Here is a 24730-nt window from a genome sequence, read left to right on the forward strand (position 1 = left end):
GCATTTTCTTTTGTGAAATTGGCTCTTTTTATGTTTCTATTTTGGGCTCATACCACTTGCAGCGTAGTGTCAGCCCGGTTATGTAAATCAGCAGCTAATCTGGGCCTTGCTGTGGTGATGGATAGTATGAATGGGTTCTTCCCAATTTATGGTAACAAGCTCCAAAATATCCTGAGTGCCGCTGAACGTATTTTGAGCAAATAAAGCCAGAGAGAATTGTATAAGAACGAGAGAGAATGTTGGCCGATCTCCCCCAAGGCCAATTTGAGCAAATATCACGATGTATTGGGCAATAGTGTTCAGTGGTGGCAGCGAGGACAATCTCTGCTGGCCCAAACACAATCAGAAGCACTCACCTACATTTGCAATCCACATTACACGGCTGTGCAATGAATTAAGATTTAATTACAATTACACGCCATAATCTCAAAATTAGCATAATCTTAAAAAAATAAATAAATTATATATATATATATATTATAATAATAATAATAATAATAATAAATAATATAATCTAATGTGTATGTATATATATATATATGTGTGTGTTAATACTAATTTTGGAGTTGTTTAAATGTATGCATTTGCACCTTTATTCAATTTTAAAATAAGTAATTTAATAAATTTTGTTTCATCCAAAAGGAACTTGCAGAATTATAGCGTTTCAAAGAATTTTCGCAATTTTTTTTTATTTTTATTTTTTTTACATTGAAACAGTTTCTTGTTTTGTACCCAAAAAATAAATAAATGATGCACAGTGCACAAGCTGCACTCCAACTTCAAATTTTTGCCAACATAAATCAATAAATATATATTATTGTAAATTCAGTTTGGTCTTAAAAGCACTTACATAATTATAGTGATTATATATATTTTTTTTAATTGGTCTTAGCTTAAACATTTTCTTGTTTTGTACCAATAATTTCAATTATTGCCAAAAATAATTGTGATTATTATTTTTGCCATAATCGCGCTACTAGATTATAATATTTGTCACATGAAATGGAATGAATTTATTCCCATCAACATTGGTGGTGTAAAAATATGTATTTTAATTAATGGCCACAAATTACTACAAATATTTACTGTTAATTTTGACTTTACTAGCACCCCTGTAAAATTCACATTGTCACCATAAATGAAGTCATGGTCAAATCCATTCATGTTTTGTTTTTTTTTCAATTTATTCTTTCCCAGCCATATGAAGATGAGCAGGCGGCACCATTTGTATTAATGAGGCCCATTAAAAACACAGTGACAGCACCGGAATACTCCAATAGAGGAAAAACGCGATGATGAGTCACACTCGCGGCGAGCTGTTTATTCTCGACACATTGGAGAACTCGGCATGTGCCCGGCCCGGCTTTTCTTTTGCCAATCGACGCAGAAATCGACGGCTTGCAAATGATATCATAACAAAAAAAAACACGAGCAGATGGCGGCAGCTTCCGGGAGAGATAAATATATTTCACACACCCTCAAGCTAATCTGATAAATGGAAGCACGCAATATAAAAAACAAACAACTTGTCGCCGCAGTGCCACACACAGGAAGCGACAAGCAGTTGCGACGGCGGCAGCGACTGACGTCATCTTCTAGCGCCATTTGTTGACAACAGATTTGATTGGCTATTAAATTGGAGGGAACCGTTTTTTTATTTTAGTTAGTTTTTATTAGTTTTCAGGGTGGTTCTGTTAGCTTTTCTGAGTTTAGTTCTTTAAAAAATGCTTAGTTTGTTAGTTTCAGTATAAGTATTAGTTTGTTTGTTTTTTTAAAATGTGTATTACTCGTGCTCAATATTTAAAAAAAAAAACAGCATGGCAGTGACGTCATCTCTTGGTGTTTTTCTATTGTCTGTTGCTGGATGACGTCACTTCTGTGTGACATACTTCCAAACGTCATTATTCTGGTTTATATCAAAATAAATCTACAAAAAAAAAAAAATCACATTTAAGATCATCCCCAAAGGCTCGTGCATTAAATTAATTAACAAAAGACAAAAACGAAGGACATGTTTGCTATTATTATAGTTAGTTTTAGTTAATTTTGTCAACATAAAATGTAGTTTCAGTTAGTTTTCGTTTTTTAAAAGCATTTTCGGTAGCAATATTGTTTTTTGAATTTTAGTTTTACTTTTTTTCATTAGTTCTAGTTCACTAAAATAACCTTTAATGGCACCTGTTTTTCGATACCCTTTTTACCATCTCCAAACATTTTTCTTTTTGTTTACTTTATTTGAACTGAGTCAAATGCCGTTTTTTTTAGCACATGTCGCGGGCCACTGAAAAATGAGCGGCGGGCCGCAAATGGCCCCCGGGCCGTAGTTTGGACACCACTGGCTTAAATGTTCATTTTAAATACAAAAAAAAAAGCTTGTTTTATACATTGGAGGTGGTAATTTGTCAACTGTGAGTTTTTACAAACATACACAGACTACTCAAAATCCTGTTTTATGGTATTATTCAAGTTAATCTATTTTATTTCAGCCTAAACAGTTTTTTTTTCCCTGCAAATGTGGGAAGAACCAACCTCTTTCTGGATATAATGTTGTCCAAACTGTATGTTGATCCCTAAATTCCTAATAAAGATAACCATCTGATCTGTCAAAAAAGGTCATAATTGACTCTTAATAACATCCAACGGAGCAAGATGACAATCAAAGTGTCATGCATTTTAAAATGACTAAATTCTGCACATTTTTTATGCACATGAAAACAGTGGTGTAGGTTAGTTACTAAACACTGACTAATAAAGTCAGACAACTGAAGACAATGGCACAAGCGAGAAGGTAATTCCATATTCCAACCACACGATGGCAGCAAAGCTCCACCAAAATGAACGCGCAGCTCTTTACGGCGCATTCAACTGGCCACGAAGTAATAATAATAATAATAATAATAATGCAAGAGCTAAAAACTTGGCTTGTCAAAAGGGAAATTAGTTATTTTTAGTGATCAGAGTTAGAGGCTACAATATAATATTTGTGTTGTTGTTGTTTTTGTTTCAGTTCATTCATTGCTAACACAAAGCTGTTTTCATAGAAAACAAATAGCATAGTACAATATGATTATTTTATTTTATTTTATTTTTTTTGCTTTTATTGGCCACATATCAACTTGATCCTCCCTTCCATTTGTTTCCTAACCTTGTTTGTTTTTTTTCCTGTTTATTATCTTCCTGTTTGTTATCACCTGGTGGTTTCTTGTCCTCCTTCATTGCTTGGGAGTTGCCAAGTTTTCACCAGCTGGTCGCCATTGTGACTTCCCAAAAGATTCTACTTCCACTTATTAACCTGTGCTCTAAAAAATAAATAAATAAATAAATAAATAATAAAAAAGAGTGTGGAAAGATGTTTCCAATTGAAGAATGTAAGTAATTAACCCTTCCTCCGCTCAAAACAACAACAACACTAATCCTACAGCAGATGTTGTTTTGCCCCTCCAAATTATATCCGTCAAATCTGTTGTTGTATACACATTAGTGCACTTGTTTATCATAACCCCAAAACGAACCAATAGCCCGACACGCCTTGTTTGGGTTGATGGATTTCATTCGTTCGCACTTAACATTCGTCACTAATTTGTTAAATAACAGAAACAGGATGGAACAATAGTATTGATTTGTGAAAACAAAAAACAAAACAAAACAAAAAAAAAAGACGTGTAATTGACTGGAGCTTTCTGCCCAACAGTGACGCTATGTCTCCGGGTTTATGATTCTGTTTATGTACCATAAAAGTTATTCAACCAAACAATCAGGTGGGGGGAAAAAATAATAATTCTAACCTCACATTTTCCAAATTAACAGTGATTTATTGCTTTGGACGTTTAAGGTGGGAAAAAATGTACAGTTTGGCTTTGGAATGCTGTACACAATGTCACACAAGAGGGGCATCAGAAAAAAAAAAAAAAAAAAGGTGGAAAACTTACGGAGCAGGCCCAGGAACACGTTCTTGGTGTCGTATGGGAAAGGTAGACTTGTGGTTGGCATGCATCGCAGTTTTGAGGTTGAGGGTTTGAATCTTGGATTCTTGTGGGGAATTTTCTCTGGGTACATTAGTAGGGTGATCAGGACGATCCCGTTTTTTTTTTTTTTTTAGCTTTGTGTGGATTTCGCCAGCTCCATTTTTTGCCCCACTTTTATGGAACCCTTTTTTTTTTCTTTTTTTTTTACATTTCTTGCCCAGTCAGCAAGCTAACCGTTTGTGTATGTTAATCACATAATCACATACTTGTCATAGTGATTCATACGATAAACCAAAGGAAGTTTAGTGTTAAATTTCTTCTTATTTACTTTCACATTCATATTTAGGTGTAGTAGGTGCGTTTTTGTCATACCCGAACTAGAACTGCTTCCTGCTTCCATGACTAAGAATCATGGGAAATGTTGTTCAACTAGTTAATGCTACGGTTGTCGGGCAGACCCAACATACTTTGGCTTTCTATCATGTTTCAAAATCATGCATGTTAAGTTCAGTGAAGACTCGAAATTGTTTATAGGTGTGAATGGTTTGCGTCCGTTGCCTTATTATACAGTCAAACCTCGGTTTTCGAACGCTTCTGTTCTCGACCAAATCGGTTTTCGACCGGAAAATTCGAGAATTTCATGTCTCAGAACTCGTCCAAAAAAATCGTCTCTCGACCAAACTGAAAAAAAAAAAAAGCCGAGCGTACCTGAACACGACTCACTCGGGAGCCGAGCTAGCTCGAATGCCCAGGATGCTTCCTCCGGAGCACATTCGTGTTCAAAGTTCGTTCGGAGCAGACCTGTTCATTGTTATTTACGCAAATCTGACTTTTTTTTAATTTTTTATATATTTTTGTAGTTTTAGTTTTAGTTTTTTAGTTTTGCATTGTGTATTAGCCCCTAATCATGGGTCCAAAGAAAGCAAGTGCATTTTTTTTTCATCATTTTAACTCATTCACTCCCGGTGACAAGTATACTCGTCAATTATATTTTTCAGAGTGGGGATAGATGGGAAGAATCTGATTATGCTCCACTGTAAATGACAAACTTGGAAACAACTTTACTGATGCCCAACCACCGGTAGATGACATCATTGCCCCATTTTATATGAAGTAAACACAGTTTCAGAGTCCATGGGAGAAATGGCTGTATTTTGGCAAACCTATATTTTTCTACTATCAATTTTAAAAGAACGGGACAGCGCAAAAATTATTCTATTCTATTCTGTCATTTGGTAGATTCGGCTTATATATAATTATTGAACGTAATGTCGCGTGGGTATTGAAAATTTTTACATTTTCCAAGATGACTGGTAGTGAAAGAGTTAAATAGGATATCTTCTATTAAAATGAAACAGTGTCTATTTCTACCCTTTTCTATTTATGGTAAACAGTATACAGTGCAGTTTATGGTGTAAAATAGTTAAAAAAAAAAAAAAAACTTGGAAAAAGTTTTTTTTTTAGACTTGGAACGGATTAAAATTATTTACATTCATTATAATGGTAAATATTGTTTCAGATTTCGAACAATTCGTTTTTGGAACATCCTTCTGGAACGGATTATGTTCAAAAACCGAAGTTTGACTGTCATTGGTTGGCAATCGGTGCAGGGTGTACCATACTTCTTGCGCTAAATTATCCCACCATCCTAACCAAGAAAACTGCTATATAAAATGGATAGGTGGAAATGTGAAGACACCTGAAGAGCGACTGCAAAAAAACAACAACAAAAAACATGAATATAGATATTGGATTATCATCCAAACAGCAACTGCCATTTTTCAAGCTTCTAATGGAAACGATGAGGACCTTTGTCTCTGCTGAGACAGTAGTTCATGTAGCAGTCACGCAACCAGAAATTCTACGAGGCCAGCAGCACACAAGCAGTTTCACAGAAGCTAACAAATCAGGCGGAATATTGCTTGCGGAGGTCTTTAAAAGGGAAGTACATTGTGCAAATGGGCATCTGGCATCAAGGGAGGTCGTGACGTGACACGTACCCCAGTGGAGGTTTACGCGTAGGGGTTCCGAGCCAGTTCCCGAGGCAGAGCCCCCGGGCGGTGGATCACCGAGGAAGGGGAGAGTCATCCGCAGATGTGGCAGCGAGAGCTTCCAGATGACTTGTTGCTAAGGAGAGGACAGCAATACCATCAAAGTAGCAAACCATCTGGATGCAAGCTTAGCTCTGATCCGCCCCAGCTGGGTCACCTGGAGGAGGGCGTATGACGCCGAATGATTCCCGGAACATGGCTGAAGGTGCGTACGCGCGGATCGTATGGACAAAGCTCACTGATGCTTGTGTTTTGTTCGGTCAGTCTCCCAGCATATATACCCCAAATCCCGTGCACCGAGCTTCTATCGCCACCTTTAGTTCCAGTGAGGACGTCCTAGGCCAGCTGCCAGATCAAGCCTCTTTCCCCTCCTGCTCTGAGGCCTCCCCACTGTGACATGTCCGGAACACCGCACCTGGGCAAGTGTAGTGGAGCAGCTGCTCTCATCAAGATCTCTTCTGAGGGGAGCTCATCCAAAGGTTAGACCAGACACCCAGCGAAGGAACTTGCTTCAATTACCTATCTTGTTTTTTTACTACTACTCAGATGTAGTGGCCAGTGAAGTCCAAAGACCCTCGATGACACAGTGCGTCAGTCTCATAATCTGAAGGTCGTGCGTTCGATCCTCACTCGGGGCATATATTTTGGATGACTCTTAGGATCGTTTGCACAAAAAGGTTCTGGATCAGTCTTACCTCTCTGCTGGTCACTTTAAGTTGCTTAACTCATTTACTCCCAATAACGTATAAATACGTTTTTTTTAATGTTCTAAGTGTCCCAAAGACGTATTTATACGTTTTTTTGTTTTTTTGTTTTTTTAATGCTAGAGCATACAGAAGGCTTTGATGCAGCCTCTCGACTGCAAAGAACGGTTGCAGAAATGGTAGTTATTACACAAATGTCCAGCAGGTGGCAGCAGAGCAAAGGAGATCAACCAGGGCCATGTAGAAAAAAAAGCTCAATTACTTACAATTTTAAATGGATTTGTGAAAACTGATGAAACTTAGCTCTCTTCTAATGCTAATTGCTGCAAAATGGAAACAGATAGAAACATACTTTTTTTTCTGATGAAAGAAGAGACTTTAATCTTTCTTTTGGTAGGTTCCATGCTTTTATAGCAATTGAACACAATATTCTGTGGGCCTTGCAAAATCAGTCAAAATCCAGTAAAACAGCCCGGCGGCGAACGGGATTGCGAAATGTGAAAATGGCGGCGAGTGAATGAGTTAAGAAATTATTTCAGGAGCAACAGGTCATATTGTCTTCTCACCTCGTTAACTCTTGCTAGTTGCTACTTATATTGAGGGTTAAGGTTAAATCTGTATTTTGCATTAGAAGCTTGTCCAAGCATGTCCTTGGCCTTCCCTCATTGATCCTTAGAAATTGAAGCAATTGAAAATGACTGATGTCCCAAGTATATCCATACCTCTATTGCTTATTACGTCTGGCTAATTTGAATGAAGCCCATCTGCTAAGCATGACATTTTAATTTCAATGGAGGCAACATGCGTCAGGGACGTGTTTGAGGTCATATCGCACCATGGAGGTTCCTCTTTTCGGCTGACCGCAGACTCATCTTTCTCTGATCTCTGTATGCTTTGGCAAGACCAACAAAGCCCCCCCCCCCGGTAGAGAGCAGCTATCTTCTCTATTCTTGGGATGAAAAGGAGAAAGCTATCACCCAGTGAGCATCCTGGAAACCTCAGCAAATGGTTGGTCCTCCTCCGCTTTGAAGTGTTCACTTCCGCGGGGACAGCAGGTTGGAAAAGCGCATAAGTTGATACCAGAATGATGTTCAAATGTTTGTCAATGGGTCCTTTCATCCATCATAAGGAAAGTGTATGGATAAAGTACCATACTGGCATGAACCGTCCCCTTTTTCATTTTAAAGTTTTCTTAAGATGTCGTCTTGACATAACGAGGTGAGAAGACAATATGACCTGTTGCTCCTGAAATAATTTCTTAACTCTTTCACTCGCCGCCATTTTCACATTTCGCAATCCCGTTCGCTCTCGGCTGTTTTACTGGATTTTGACTGATTTTGCAAGGCCCACAGAATATTGTGTTCAATTGCTTTAAAAGCATGGAACCTATCAAATGAAAGATTAAAGTCTCTTCTTTCATCAGGAAAAAAAAGTATGTTTCCATTTTGCAGCAATTAGCATTCAAAGAGTTTCATCAGTTTTCACAAATATATTTAAAATTGTAAGTAATTGAGCTTTTTTTTCTGGCCCTGGTTGATCTCCTTTGCTCTGCTGCCACCTGCTGGCCGTTTGTGTAATAACTACCATTTCTGCAAACGTTCTTTGCAGTTGAGAGGCTGCATCAAAGCCTTCTGTATGCTCTAGCATAAAAAAGAATAATAATAATAATAAACGTATAAATACGTCTTTGGGACATGCCACCTGCTGGCCATTTGTGTAATAACTACCATTTCTGCAAACGTTCTTTGCAGTTGAGAGGCTGCATCAAAGCCTTCCCTATGCTCTAGCATAAAAAAGAATAATAATAATAATAATAATAAACGTATAAATACGTCTTTGGGACATGCCACCTGCTGGCCATTTGTGTAATAACTACCATTTCTGCAACCGTTCTTTGCAGTTGAGAGGCTGCATCAAAGCCTTCTGTATGCTCTAGCATAAAAAACAAAAAAACAAAAAAACGTATAAATACGTTATTGGGAGTAAATGTGACAGAATCAGTCCTAAAATAGGTTTCATGCAATTTCAGTGGTTATGTATCTAGGAAGCTTGAAGAACAATTGCAGTTGGTACAGCGCAGGAAAGAAACTTGTAAGGAAGTGTGGCAGAGCTGTCATAGTTTTGTTTATTTTGTTTGACTACAATAAAATGAGACTATTTGTATGAATAGGAAAAAAAAACCACTCAGCAACAACCACATATAGCAATCCAAAAACACACTTGTGTACCTCACTCGTATTGTTTCCTAGCCTTTAAAAAAAAAAAAAAGCTGAATTAGCGACATCCCGCGGGTAGAAAAGGGGCGAATGTACATTGTGCACACAAAGTGGTATCTGTGAGTGGAGGCAACATGAAAATAAGGGTTTTATTGTGTAATAGAGTGACTGCAGCCAATACAGGGCAAAAATAGAAACCTAATGTGATCCACCGGGGTTGCACAACTGGTTGCGCTTACGCGACTCTACATATGTTATTAAGTTCGGCGGGGTTGCCGCAGCCAGGCACTGTCGATTGGTTTGACGTCAGAGTGGAAGACGGGTGGGGGGGGGGGGGGGGACGTTTACCTTTCGATTCAGTGTCAATGGAGAAAAATCAATAGTAGAACGCAAACTGATAGAAACAATCAATTTAGCGGTCTCTACTCTTGTTTATGCTTTCATGAATGCTTCAGTTATGCACAATGTCGAAGCTATGGCAGGAATGTGTCAACTCATTTGCTCCCAATAACGTGTAAATACGTTTTTTTTTATGTTTTAAGTGTCCCAAAGACGTATTTATACGTTTTTTTTTATTTTTTTATGCTAAAGCATACAGAAGGCTTTGATGCAGCCTCTCAGCTGCAAATAACGGTTCCAGAAATGGTAGTTATTACACAAACGGCCAGCAGGTGGCAGCAGAGCAAAGGAGATCAACCAGGGCAGTGTAGAAAAAAAGCTAAATTACTTACAATTTTCAATAGATTTGTGAAAACTGATGAAACTTAGCTCTCTTCTAATGCTAATTGCTGCGAAACGGAAACAAATAGAAACATACTTTTTTTCCCCTGATGAAAGAAGAGACTTTAATCTTTTTTTTTTGATAGGTTCCATGCTTTTATAGCAATTGAACACAATATTCTGTGGGCCTTGCAAAATCAGTCAAAATTCCGTAAAACAGCCGGGAGCGAACGGGATTGCGAAATGTGAAAATGGCGGCGAGTGAATGAGTTAATGATTATATATCACACTCTGATATGGAATCACGTCTTTTGCTGCAGTTTTAGATTTTTCGACAAAACTACTCTCAAAATGTACTTAAAGGAGAAGTTTGTAGTTTATTTCCCTGTTAATTACCCATTTTGACAGCGTGGCACAAAAAAAGGGAACTTCTTGCCACGCAGTGAGAAGAATAAACGAGCTAGGTAGCTGCTAGCTAACATTGGTTCAAGATTCCATTTTATTTACATAATGATAACTAAAAATAGACGTCACCTTTGTATTGTTTCAAATAAATATCAGCTTTGATGAACAAACCTCTGCACACACTGAGAAGAAAAGATAAGCTAGCTTGCTAGCTAGCCAGCTTACTATCTTGTGCTTGTGTACATGTCGGCATCTTAGTGTTGGTCCCCGTGTGTGCACGCATGTGTTGAGCTCAATGTGCTTCCATTTAACCCTTTTTCTTCTGAGTGTGGCACTTTTTTTTTTCTTTTTTTTTGTTTACCGGCGAACTGCTGCATTGAGATTCCACTTAACGCCACATTTCCTGTTCGCTCAACTGCATCTGAGCAGCCGGAGGCAACTGGACGCGCACGCGCGCATGCATACACACGCAAACAGACTTCATTGACGAGTGTGCAGTGCAATCCAACCTGTTGCACTTTAAAAAAAAAAAAATGTCATTCTTTGCTTAATTTATTTAACTCATTCACTGCCATTGACGGGTAAAGACGTCAAAGTTACATTTTTATAGGACTGGCAGTAAATGAGTTTTTTTTTTTTTTTTGTTCTGCTATTGTGTGTCCAAAAGGGCATGAATATAAAACAGAAATAGGCTCAGCAGGATGACGACTTTCCTGCAACGGCATCGAAAAGACGGGTGTCGCCACCTCAGACACCTCATCCTGCCCTCAGTCTATCTTGGTGCATGATTTACACTTAAAAATATCATTTGTGGCCGAGTCAGGCCTGATGCAACCTCGCCATTTTGGGAGTATCACCTATTGTTATAGTAATATGAGTATGTACTGCCTAACAACTCAGAAAAATAAATGCTTATTCATTCTTTTTTTTTTTTTTTCTTTTTTTTTTGAGCAGATACATTTAAAAAGGGGGTGCATACAGAAAACTTGCTCAGCCTGGTAGTCCTGATTGATTAAAAAAAAACAAGTAATTTCGTTTTTATCTGCTCATTTCTGAAAATGTGTCCATGAGTGAGGTGTTCTCAACTTCCACTGTTACATAACAGTGGGGCTAATTTATATAATACACCCCCATGGTGAGTTTCTGTGCCGGGCAAAGATCCAGAGCACTTTCTTGGAAGAAATAGGATGTTTTAAGTGTCCTATTATCCTTGGGATATATTCAATAATTTTGAAACTCTAGCATGTAATGTCCCATATAAAGCTAACGAATAACGGCACTGCCCCTTTTTTACAGGGGGGATTAAAAATGTCAAAGAAGCAGGTGACCATATTGAAAAGGACACGACAACGACTAACGGACATGATATTGCGTTTGGAGCCCGCCCGGCTCGTACCGACTTTAATTACGAACGCATTAACTCGAACCCAAATGAGAGCGTAAGGTTTCCCTGACAGATTAATGGCGGAGGAGGAAACCGGCGTGACTCATACCCGCCCACTTGAACAGCCTAATAACTCGACTCTGGAGGACCTCACGAGTCACGGGCTGGCCCCAACGCGCGCCACCGCGGTGCCTGCGGGGACTTCTTATTCTATTATTTCAATACAGAGCGTCTTTATTTGGTGACCTTCTTAAAATGCGGCAGTAACAGACGTTGAAAAGGGGGGATGCTGCTCGGGAGCCCGATATTCCCATGGGAAATCACAGTTAGATCTCAAATGGTGGGCGCAAACTTTATTATTATTTACTTGGTGTTTAACTCATTCGCTCGCCGCCATTTTCACATTTCGCAATCCCGTTCGCTCACGGCTGTTTTACTGGATTTTGACTGATTTTGCAAGGCCTGCAGAATATTGTGTTCTATTGCTATAAAAGCATGGAACCTATCAAAAGAAAGATTAAAGTCTCTACTTTCATCAGAAAAAAAAGTATGTTTCTATCTGTTTCCGTTTTGCAGCAATTAGCATTAGAAGAGAGCGAAGTTTCATCAGTTTTCACAAATCTATTTAAAATTTAAGTAATTTTGCTTTTTTTCTACATGGCCCTGGTTGATCTCCTTTGCTCTGCTGCCACCTGCTGGCCGTTTGTGAAATAACTACCATTTCTGCAACCGTTCTTTGCAGTTGAGAGGCTGCATCAAAGAAATCAATGAAACATGACAAAATCTGATGAAATAGAACTTTTTCAAAGATGAATCATCCAAGCCTTAGTCATATTATTTTTTTATTTTTTATTTTTTTATTTAAACGTGGCAGTAAAAGAGTTGGTGTCATTTTGTCGTGTTTAATTTATTCTGAGCTAATTTTTTTTTTGTCTTAAATGTCTGACTGATGTCATGCTATGCAACTAGCGAGCTTCTCTCTCCCCCCCCAAAAAAACGAGTTCGCAAACTGTTTTATTTTGAAATACACCGGATTTACCTTAATGCGAGACGCTCTATTTTCTGTCCGGCTCGTGTAATTTCTTCAGCTTCATGAAAATCCGCATACGGTGTCCGGAAGTAATAGAACGCTTGCGGAAACCTTCCGCATCGCCGCAGTCGTTCCGCACCGCACCGAAGCCGGTGTGAATTGACACGCAGACTTGAGTGCGTTCTATAATTGCGGCCTCCGTACGGAGACCGCACCGCGTCCGTTTCGCAGTCAGTGTGAGTTGGGCTTTACTCCGGTCAAAATACGTCTGCTTAAAATGACAAAAACGGCCAGCAGGTGGTAGTAGAGTATAAGAGACCATCCAGGGCCATGTTGCAACGAGCTCCTTTCCCCACTGTTTGAAACAGATTTGTGAATAATTATGATGAAACTTGGACATATTCTACTGATAATTGCTGCAAACCGGAAACGGATAGAAATCTACTTGCGCCGGGGTCGCTTGTGTATTTGCTTGATGGTGGGAAGGTGCCAGTGGAAAAAGCCCTCACTCTCTTTTTAAAGGCAGCTGCTTATTTCCCAGCACCTCACACTGGTCTTTTCCTCTCCCCGCGTTGGCACACGGTTGAGGAAAACCCTCGGCGCGCACACGCGCGTATATTTGCGCGTCCGCCCTCGCACCTCGTCACTTCTGATGCTGCAGCGGGAAGCCGAAGCTGCCAGGAGAACCCCAGACTGGCAGGCGTGCCGCACGCCCACGCACACATGATTTTTAACATACACGTGAGCCTCACGCACACACGCATATTTAAATATACAACACACAAGTCCTTCCGCTGCACGGACCAGCTTTTCCATAACTTTACTGCGTTTTCTCTAACAAGTCAAACTTGTTCTGACTTGCTGCGATTATGGTCGAGGGTCACCTGCGAGGTGACGGAATACTGCTCATGCAAACAAATCACATTTTCCGGTCAATTTCATTTTGTTTTTTAAATCACAAATGAGTTTTCAAATCTTTAAATGAAAAATTCAATTCTCAAAAAAATACTAGGTAAAAACGAGGGAGGTAACGATATCCAAACATCACGGTACGATATGAAGGTCACAATACGATAATTATCACGATATTGTGGGGAGGTTGCAGATTTAAAAAAAAAAAAGGTCACATTTATTGTAACAAAAAAAAAAAGAGCTCATATACTGGACAAACAGCAAACGCAATATTGTACATTATAGCAATGCATATAAATGACCTCATCTGACCCTGAGCATGGATTTTAAACATAGAAGGGCCAAAACATGCCTTGTGAAAATTAAACGGCACTAAAAAAAAAATAGACACCAGAGGGTGCTAGAACTTTATAAATGGAAATTAAACCTGACCTTTTTTTTTTTTTTTTTTTTAAACAGATGTTCTGCTTTTAATATTGCGACATGACAACAAAATGTTAATAATCTAGATTTTTTTCATTTTTTTTTCCCCCATAATGCCATGGGAAAAATGCTATTTTGTTTTTAGCATTTAGCCTATGATATACCAATGCGTTCAAAACTTAATAAACATTTATTCATAATTTTTATGGTTATGTCAGGACACGTACTTTCTGCTCAGCATTTTTTTTGTAATGCCCTGTGCACAAAAAGGTTTTAGCATTTAACCGTCAAGTACAAGCACGTTCAAACGTATTTAAATACGCTTAGATAGGGGGTAAAAAAAAAAAAAAAAAATCTTGTCCTGGCACTCGGGTTTTTTGTTTTTTTTAAATGAAAATATTGTCACCCTAATTTGAATATATTTATATATTTGTAAGTACGTTTAAGTGTATTTCTGACGTACTTGCAAATCATTTCGAATATATTCAACCGTGTTCCAACGTACTCGCAAATACGGCCGAGCGTATTTACAAGTACGTTTAAATGTATTTGCGAATACGCCGCAACGTTAATTTGCCAGTCAAAAATGTTTACTCCACAATTCCATAAATTTCGGCTCCAGGGCATGTTGACGTTGATTACCATGATTACCTTTCTAATCCTCCTGTCCATACATTAAATAGTAGTGACGTGCATTAGCCAGGGAAAATCCATCATATGGGAAAGGGGAGGTGCTTGTAGTCAGTGGATGAGAAACGAGCGGAAGCTTCCTTTTTTTTTTTTTTTTTTCCAGTTGTCTGTTTGCACGTGTGGACGGTTTACATGGAGTTGGTTGTGTACGCGTTTGCCAAGCGCGCACTGGAACGGGAAGTGGGCTTTGGGTTTCTCCGCTGAAATGTCAGCTGAGTCGTGTTACCACCAGCGGATCAGAAAGCAGTCAGGCGTCAGTGGGCCCTTCCCGGGTGGAATTCTGCTGATTCCAGGGTTGCGCGCTTGCTTCTCCCCATTAGTGTGTGTGGGGGGTGCGTGCATATGGATGCGCACGACTGGCTGGGCAGATGTTGGCGTTTATTGCTAAACAGTAATGCAGCAGAGCATCCCCTTTTAACATGAATCATCTTAGACTGTTTAGCAGCGCATATCTTTTTTGCTTTTAAATCCGAGCCTGTCAGACATTTTGGTGGCAGAAATTCACCTGTTGGAACCGCGTCTGTGTATTGACGCAGGTCGTCGAATGCTATTTGGGTGAATTTGATTCGGGGGAGCAGGAAGGAAGACGGATTCGGTGCTCCAGGGGACATTTGGTGGATGTCATTGAACTTCATTGAACCCTTGGAATCATTCCAGAAAAAAATATTGTATTTATCATCATCATCCTGTTTATCATCATCATCATCATTATCATCATCATCCTGTTTATCATATTTATTATCATCATCATCATCAACCTGTTTATCATCATCCTGTTTATATTTATTATCATCGTCCTGTTTATCATATTTATCATCATCATCATGTTTATCATCTTTATCATCATAATATTTATCATCATCATCATGTTTATCATCATAATCATCCTGTTTATCATATTTATCATCATATTTATTAGGGGTGTTAAAAAAAATCGATTCGGCGATATATCGCGATACTACATCGCGCGATTCTCGAATCGATTCAATAATAGGCAAAATCGATTTTTTTTTTTTATTTTTTTTTATTTTTTTTTTTAGGATTCACACCTTAAGCATGGAAGAATGTTATATGAACGGAACATTAAGCCTTAATATTTTATTTTAATGCTGTTCAAACATGAAACAGATTACAACCTCTATAAGACTGAAATTTCAGATAAATAAATAATACATTTTCATATAAATCTTACACTCTACAAGCTTACTGATTAGTATTTTCTAAATTTGAATGAAAAAAAATCGCAACAATCGACTTATAAATTCGTATCGGGATTAATCGGTATCGAATCGAATCGTGACCTGTGAATCGTGATACGAATCGAATCGTCAGGTACTAGGCAATTCACACCCCTAGTATTTATCATCATCATCCTGTTTATCATATTTATTATCATCATCATCATCAACCTGTTTATCATCATCCTGTTTATATTTATTATCATCGTCCTGTTTATCATATTTATCATCATATTTATCATCATCGTCATGTTTATCATCTTTATCATCATCATATTTATCATCATCATCATGTTTATCATCATAATCATCCTGTTTATCATATTTATCATCATATTTATCATCTTTATCATCATATTTATCATCATCATCATATTTAACTCATTTGCTCCCAAAAACGTATAGTTTTTTTTATGTTTTATATCAAGTATTTGATGGAGCTTCTGACCTGAAGAGGTCGCTTAAAGTAATGGTAATTATTACAAAAATAAAAACGGCCAGCAGGTGGCAGCGAAGTATAAGAGGCCAGCGGGAATACTAAAACAAGGTCTACCCTGCCTCTGTACAAATTTAGACTGCGCCTCACGAGAGATGGATAAAAACTAGCTGAACTGCTGATGTTAGATCGGTAACTAGTACTTGACAATAAGCATTTATCACGTATCCATCAAAATAGTAGTGAATGTATGTCTGTTTCTTCCTCTCTTTGCTCCCATCTGGTGTCCTACTAAATATGAAACTTTTTTTTTTTCAACTTCCCGATGACAAACGCCCTTGATTAAATCCAGATGCACGTAAACATCGGGCCCAACCCAGACCTGGTTTCTCCTTGGGGTTTGTATCATCTTGAGGCTTGGCAAAGGAGCTGCAACTAAAACCTCGGATTAAGGCTGAAACTGCGGATGGGGGCGTACGGATGTGACTCCGGTTTACACTCAACCAGAACTTTGAGCATGACAAAAACTGAGATGGACTTGAGGACAGATAATGACAGAGCTGACGAGTTACACAATGATTTGAATGACTCTCAGAGAATAAGTGGGACTCGGATGCATGAAATAGAAATAGGAAATAAACATGGAAATCATACATACATAAACATGTACAAACAACAGTAATAAAATGAGTACATATTTGCAATTGAATTTAAAATGAATCATCAAAACCCAAATGTGTAATATTAAATCATGGCTTTGTGCCCTGCTCCAAGGAACAAAAAGTATAGATCCCGTCTATCTTTGTGTTCCCGATAAAAACACGCCACAACATGTCCAGATGAGGTTACGTTATGCACTCTGCTGTTTATGTGCGTGTCTGTCAGAGTGTGTGGTGAAAAACAGGCAGTGGACTGGGCACGCTGCCGCCGTCTATTGACACAATCCTGGCAAAATCGTGTGACGGGCGCTCCGAGAAATGCGGCTGGCGGGGCTCGGTGCTGCAATTCGATCCATGCCTTCGAACAAAACAATCTGAAAAGGACACAGCTCTATTTTCTCCTACCTGATCTTTTTCTTCCATGCTGTGTCCAACCAACCCTTTCGGAATATTGAGCCAAATTGTCAGTTTGTCTGTGAGACACGTTAATAAGATTAGCAATGTTGTCACCATCTTACGGAGCCCCTCTGATGTCAGTGTCTGAATTTTGATTTTTATTTGCTAATCTGTACCCACAGTTTAGTAATCTGTACCCACAGTTTATGCGTATTACATAACGCCACAGAAGAGCGAAACCGTCGGTACGGTTTACTAAACTGTGGGTAGAGATTAGCAAACTGTGGGTACAGATTAGTAAACTGTGGGTACAGATTAGTAAACTGTGGGTACAAATTGCTAAACTGTGGGTACAGATTAGCCAACTGTGGGTACAAATTGCTAAACTGTGGGTACAGATTAGCCAACTGTGGGTACAGATTAGTAAACTGTGGGTACAAATTGCTAAACTGTGGGTACAGATTAGTAAACTGTGGGTACAAATTGCTAAACTGTGGGTACAGATTAGCCAACTGTGGGTACAGATTAGCGAACTGTCGGTACAGATTAACGAACTGTGGGTACAGATTAGCGAACTGTGGGTACAGTTTACTAAACTGTGGGTACAGATTAGCAAAAAATAAATAAAAATTCAGACCCTGACACCAGAGGGGCTCCATACCATCTTGATGCAATTTGCTGAATAAGATGGAATGAGCACTCGGGCATCTTTAAATTCTTCGTAACAAATAAATTCACAAGCCAAAGACCGATTCTACTTCCCACACATGGTTTCCTCATGAATGTTTTGCTAATAATCAAAATATATCAGTTTAAAGTGGTGATTAAAAAAAAAAAAAGTAGCCTACTGTATGTCAGTTACCAAAAATAATTCACTTCCAACATGCACTGCCATATTGACTACAAAAGGATGAGGTATTTTTTTATTTTTTTCCCCAAATTTCTTTCAATAAAAAATAAAAATACAACTCAATCTAGCTGAACCCCGGATTTACACCGGTTGCGTTGTGCGGTGCGGCTGCGGTGCGTCTTGACTCCAAAAAACAAAAAACACATCGAGCGGGACAGGAAGACCGACGCAGTTTCAAAATAAATTTCCGGTTACCTTTCAAGATAAAACACTCGCCAGCTCCTATTCCGCAAGCATGCTAGCAAAACGTGATGTGGGCGGAGGCGGACCTGGAGTTAACGTGCGAGGATCTCATTCACGGTTTAGACACCAGCTAACATGGACGAGGAGAGGTTTATATTGGAGGTAGAAAGCCACAAAATAATAAAAGTCCACCTCTCTTTCTGCTTCTCTGTTGAGCACAGACTTTCTGTGTGTTTGTCGTTTTTTTTTTTTTTTTTTAAATGCCACATGATCGCGCGCGGTTACGCGAGACACGGCGGGAAGTGGTCGGCGACGGAGCTGCCGGACCGCAGCTGTCCGGAGCACGCAGTCAAGACGCACCGCACCGCACACGCAACCGGTGTAAACCCGGGGTAAGTATGTAGTTCTACAGAGTGGCTAGCAAGACTTTCCCCATGGTGGAGTAGCCACCTATAAAAGGTTCAGTCCATGAAACAACGTTTGGTTGGTTTGTCTTTGCGTAATTTAGCAGTACATAATGGTTAGCCTGCTAGCTAACTTCAGCTCTATTGTGCTATTCCTTTCAGCATGAAAAGTGCACCTGTGTCGTCATTCCAAGCAACGGAAAAGACCATCTACCACAGCCAAATGGCAACCGTCACCACAAGAAGAACCAAACGAAGGTAGGCTAACTCATTTGTAAATTATGTAGGCTATTATGCTAGCATTTAGGCTACATCTACCATGACCAAAGTTAAGGAGGTTTCATTGACTATCTATGGCTTTAAATAGCAATTCCTTTCAAGAATATATTACGTACTGTGTGTTTGAATTTGAATTTGAAACATTTATTTCAATTTATTGTCACTGAGAAACTTTTACCTATGACCCATAATCAATATGGCAGAGTCCGAAGGTTGTAGGACTCAAGATTTCAAGGCGGCGTTTTAAAAATATATACTGTGTATATATTTTAGGATTTTATTTTATTTTTTTTGCCAATTACGTTTTATCTTGGCATTGTCTTGTACTCAGACATAGAGGAATCCAAACTTGAGAATTACTTTGGGAAGTGTTTACTAAAATGGTTTATTTTTTATTATTCGTACTATTTAATTCCAAAATGCCCACATATGAGCTTTTATGTCTTGGTCTTGACCTGCCTTGGTCTTGGTTTATGTGGTCTTGAGTACGCATCATACACAAATTCTGCATGAACCAGAAAGCAGCAAACAAATATGGGCCATCTTTTTTTTTTTTTTTTTTCCCCCCAATTCAACCTTGATGGGCATTTTGCTTCTGTATATCTGCAGTGTTTAAGTTCATAAAAAAAAAGACCAAAAACCTTTTTGGTGTTATTGAGTATGTATGATCTCTGTTTTGATACGAGTAACGGTAAAGAATTAAGCACTGTCACATGCTTTGACGAGTGGCTCTAATTTGCAAGACCAATCATCTCCCTTTTGGCTGTTTTTTTTTTTTTTTTTTTTTTTAAACCAATGGAGCTTTTGGTCTTTCTACTGCCAACCTCTGTTGCCAGTGGACCGGCGGACTTGGCTCAGCACCGCTCCCTCCCTCTGCGGCACTTAGTGCAATGGTATACAGCCAGTCGAGTCTGATCTCTTGCAGAAATGGCCTGGAAAAAAAAAAAAAAAAAAAAAAAAGAGGACTGCCGGGGGCTGCAGGCCGGGTTTTAATCCTCAGCAGTATGCCCAATAGTCTTGGCTTAGGCTGAGCTGCTCTCAAATAGCCTCTAATTCGACTAATGCAAAGGCTCTGGCTCCTTGGCGCTATGCGCAGACGTACTCGCTGCCAGATTTTCGATATTTCTCTTTTATCAAGCGGCACTAATGCACGAGTGATTGTGATAAGCGACTGCTCTGCTATGAAGATGGAAACAGTCATATGTACTGTATACCTTTTTTTTAGCAAGTTCTAGTTATGCATAGCTCAGTAAATAATAGACAAAGGCCAAACACTGCCAGCGTCACGGCTGAAGTTTTCATATGTACTCTGCGTAATGCAATCCACGTGACGACTCTGCTATATTGGACCCTCAACAGCAGCCAGAAGCAGAATTATAACAACTCTCTGTATTTGTATTGATCCATTTGGTTGTTTAGATTGAATGTTTAATGATCCGATGTGTCTGGGCTGAAAAGGAGCGTACAAACCCACAATATGTCGCCAGAGCCTGCTTTTTAAGAGTGCTTGTAAAACTTAAAAAAAAAAAAAAAAAAAGTATTAACACCTTTTGTAGTCTTACACAGTACAAATCTGCGCTTTGAACTCATTGTATTGTTATGATGTTGATGTTGTCAGTTGCTATGTCCCTTTTGATGATGATGACATATTTGTCACTCTTATTTTGCCTAGTCACTGTTTTGTAGCTGCTTTTCAGTGGCTATGTCCCTTCGTGGCGATAGAGTTGCTATACAGTTGCTCGCTCTCTTATGATGAAGTTGTCGGTTGCTATGTAGATGCTAGATCCCGGATGATGATAATGGATTTGTCTCTCTTATTGTCTTTTCGCTGTTATTTTGTAGTTGCTGTGCTGTTGCTATGTCCCGTGTGATGCTGTCAGTTTCTATGCAGTTGCTATGTCCCTCGTGGTGATGTCAGTTGCTATGTCCCTTATGAAGATGGAGTTGTCAGTTGCTATGGAGTTGCTAGATCCTTGATGATGATGTATTTTGTCTAGTCGCTGTTCTTTTGTAGTTGCTATGCAGTTGGTACGTCCCTTGTGATGTCAGTTGCTATGCAGTTGGCATGTCCCTTGTGCTGATGTTATCAGTAACTGTCCTTATGATGATGATGTCAGTTGCTATGCAGTTGGTAGCTCCCTGATGATAATGTATTTGTCACAATTATTTTATATTTGCTATGTCCCTTATGAAGCTGTCAGTTGCTATGCAGTTGGTATGCCCCTTGTGATGATGTCAGTTACTATGTCCTTATGATGATGTTGTCAGTTGTTATGGCCCGGTCACTCTTTCCTGTTTTTAGGTTCTGGATTTGTGACTCTTATTTGGTCATATAAGCCGTTATTATGTCATAGAAAATTGTGCCAAGCAAAAATTTCTGAATGACACTTTCATGTCATATTCAAATCCTGGCTGGACACCAGCAAATCCATCTGCAATTAAAATTAGAATGTAGAATTAGTCTACAGTGTGGGTGTTGTTTATTACTACAAATGTAAATTGTATTTCTGTTCAAATGTCTGACCTTTGCTGTTCTGTTTTACTGGTCCAAATAAATACCCTCCAATCTGAAACGAAAACAACGCGTCATGCAAACTGACACACTGTCCATGTAAAGTTTACTGTAACATAATACAGGTTTTAAATGTTCGTCATATGCAGCTTGGCGAGCAAATCAAACATTCCTCCAATTGTTTGACAATCATTACAAAGAGAGGGAACTTTTTGAAACATACGGCAAGGAAGTTTTGTGGTTTTGGAGCAGCAGCTTATTGGCTCCTTGTTTCCTGGTTTAGAGTATAAGCCTAAGTGTATAATGAGAGCAACTGTAAACCTTTTTGCTGCTGCGGTCAGAGAAGGCTGCAACGTAGCGAACACAATTAGGAGCAATGTCGTACCACCAATGTGGAAGAGTTTTAACATCACTGGACTGCGATGAAGAAGACCTCGGGGTGGGTCCAGGCTGGAAACAAAAGCGCCAAAATTGAGATTTGAGAAGCAGTTCAAATAGGCGCTCTCGAAAGTTTACATATTTTTGCTTTGCCCCAAACTGTTCGGCTACAATAAGTTTCCCAAACAATACGCGTCGTTAGGAAAACTTCTCTCGTTGAGAGCAGCAAAATGGAATTTAATGGTGGGATTACTTGCTAGGTGGTGACAAGCTCCTGGTTCCGAGAGAGGTGACCAGATGGTGACTTTAAGAGAGAGGAAATGTCTCTGAGGTTTTGTGAGTTTTCAGTGTAATACAGCCAAGTTTGTTGTGTTTTTTTTTTTTGTCTGTGTTGCTGTGGATTTTTATTGGAAGCTTCCAGAGAAGCCACAAATCAGACCAACCTAACTACGACACACATAGAAGCGTATTCACAAATCCTACAGTTTGGCACGTCAACTTCAGGCACAAATTCGGTTGAGCAAGGTGGGCTCCTTTTTACTCCTAGACATTTTCACAGAAGCAGCCCCGTTCGCTCCCGGCTGTTTTACTGGATTTTTGACTGATTTTGCAAGGCCCACAGAATATTGTGTTTAAATATTTTGATTAAAGTCTCTTCTTTCATCAGGAAAAAAAAAAAGGTTTCTATCTGTATCCGTTTTGCAGCAATTAGCATTAGAAAAAAGCTAAGTTTTATCAGTTTCCACAAATCTATTTAAAATTCAAAGTAATTTAGCTTTTTTTTTCTAGATGGCCCTGGTTGATCTCCTTTGCTCTGCTGCCACCTGCTGGCGGTTTGTGTAATAACTACCATTTCTGCAACCGTTCTTTGCAACATCAAAGCCTTATGTGTGCTCTAGCATAAAAAAAAACAACGTATAAATACGTCTCTGGGACACTTAGAACATTAAAAAAAAACTTATTTGTACGTTATTGGGAGTAAATGAGTTAAATAGCATTGTTATCTAACCTGCGTGGCAACAGACGGTCTTTGGATCCGTGTTTCACCCTTGGGAGGGAATAAATGAGCATATTCCGGATCGAGATCCAAACATGCAGCATGTTGCTACCCCATTTAGAGGTTTGTTTCTGAATTGTTGTGGTTTGGGGTTTTGGCCCACACCAGGGAGGTGCTACAGATGCTGGAATCCTTTTAACTCACAACAGACGCGCTTCCACATTGGAACGAGGTACTACTGACCACATAATCACCAGACACGTGAGATATGTCCAGTATTTTAGTTGATTTTTTTGTGTGTTTCAAACTGTGGTGCCTTGAGATAAGTGTGATCCGGCTGACTTAATTTTGAGATACAAACCGACTTTATTTTTTAAATTCTCTTTATGGCTATGATACTACCTCTACCTCATACCAGAAGATTGAACAGTAAAAAGAAAAACATCTCAAGAAGTCGTGAAGTCGACCAAAGTCACCACACGCATAACGATGAACCGAGGCAGGGATGGTGCGATGATGCAATTACTGCTCAGGCAAAAGCCTTTCATGTGCAGAGCATGAATAAACATGGCATGGAAAGTACTCGATTCATTTCAAAGTCCTGATTATAGTTTGGGTTATGCATCCCCAAAGAGCGGACATGCATACTGTATCCTTTAAGGTCCATAGAACACTCACAGGTTATCGAAGACAAAATATTAGTGATGTCTGATGAGGTAAAAGGTTTATGCATGTGTTGTTTTTCCTAATTAATCCCTCATTCTGACCAAACACACTAACAAGGGGAAATACTGTTTGGTCTTGGGTGGGCCAGTGATTAGCGATGACACCATCCACTGCACTCTAAAAACAGTTGGGTCAAAAGTAAACCAATCATGGCTCAAAAATGGATCGGTACACCTTATGGGTGAATTTGACCCAAATGTCTGGGTAGTTGTTGTTGTTTTTAATGTAATTTTATTGTTTTTATTTTGTTGTTGTTGTTGTTGTTGTTGGGGTGTGTGTGTGTGTGTGTGTTTTTTTTTTTCCTAAATAAAACAACCCAGACATTTGGGTCAAATTGACCCACGTAGAGGATCTGGCCCAATTTTCTGGGTTGTTTTATACAAAATGGCCCAATTTTTAACCCAAAGTTGGGTCAAATTGATCCAAGTAGAGGATCTGACCCAACGTTCTGGGTTGTATTATACAAAATCACTTTATTATTATTATTATTATTAGATTTTTTAACTACCCAGAAAGTTGGGTCAAATTGACCCAAAGAAAGGATCTCACCCAATTGTTTTTTTTTTTTTTTTTTTAATACAAAATTTATTTATTTTTTTCTTTCTTGCAAAAAAATAAAAACAAAACCTGTTGTTTTATAGAAAATGACGCCATTTCTAATCCAAAGGTTGGTCAAACCGACCCAAGTAGACAATCTACCACTCTGGGTTGTTTTAGACAAAAATGACCCAATTTTTGACCCAATGTTGGGTCAAATTGACCCAAGTAGAGGATCTGTCCATTTCTTGACCCATAATTGGGGTTAGTTTTGACCCAAGTGTTTTTAGTGCACCTTGTGGTGATGGATTCACACTCTTTGTATATGAGGTATGTCAGGACTGTTCTCCCAACAGACTAGACTATCAACCAGCTTTTGTTGGTACAAGAGAGGAGAGTTATGTCAGGCTTCCTTATGACAACCCACCGGCTCAGAATGCCCTGAGCATCTGTCAGTTCCTGGCCAAGAAGAACGTCACCATTGGTTAAACTCCGCAGGATTAATTTGAAGTGGAAAACTTGCACTTTGGTTTTGAAATGTCTCCTTTTGTGGCGCAAAATATATCTTGTAATTC

The 24730-nt window shown here is 39.0% G+C and overlaps 1 pseudogene across 1 annotated transcript in view; it reads left to right on the forward strand.

Annotated features, from left to right (window-relative positions):
• LOC144004464 (solute carrier family 2, facilitated glucose transporter member 11 pseudogene) overlaps positions 1-24730 on the forward strand; it is a 236426-nt pseudogene that overhangs the window by 41265 nt on the left and 170431 nt on the right. Inside the window, exons 1-2 of the transcript XR_013279384.1 lie at positions 18643-18714; positions 18889-18984. The product of XR_013279384.1 is annotated as a solute carrier family 2, facilitated glucose transporter member 11 pseudogene, transcript variant X3 (transcript). Of the gene's footprint in view, positions 18715-18888; positions 18985-24730 lie in introns of the transcript that reaches the window.

This window comes from Festucalex cinctus, chromosome 17 (assembly GCF_051991245.1).
Source record: "Festucalex cinctus isolate MCC-2025b chromosome 17, RoL_Fcin_1.0, whole genome shotgun sequence".
NCBI lineage: Eukaryota > Metazoa > Chordata > Actinopteri > Syngnathiformes > Syngnathidae > Festucalex > Festucalex cinctus.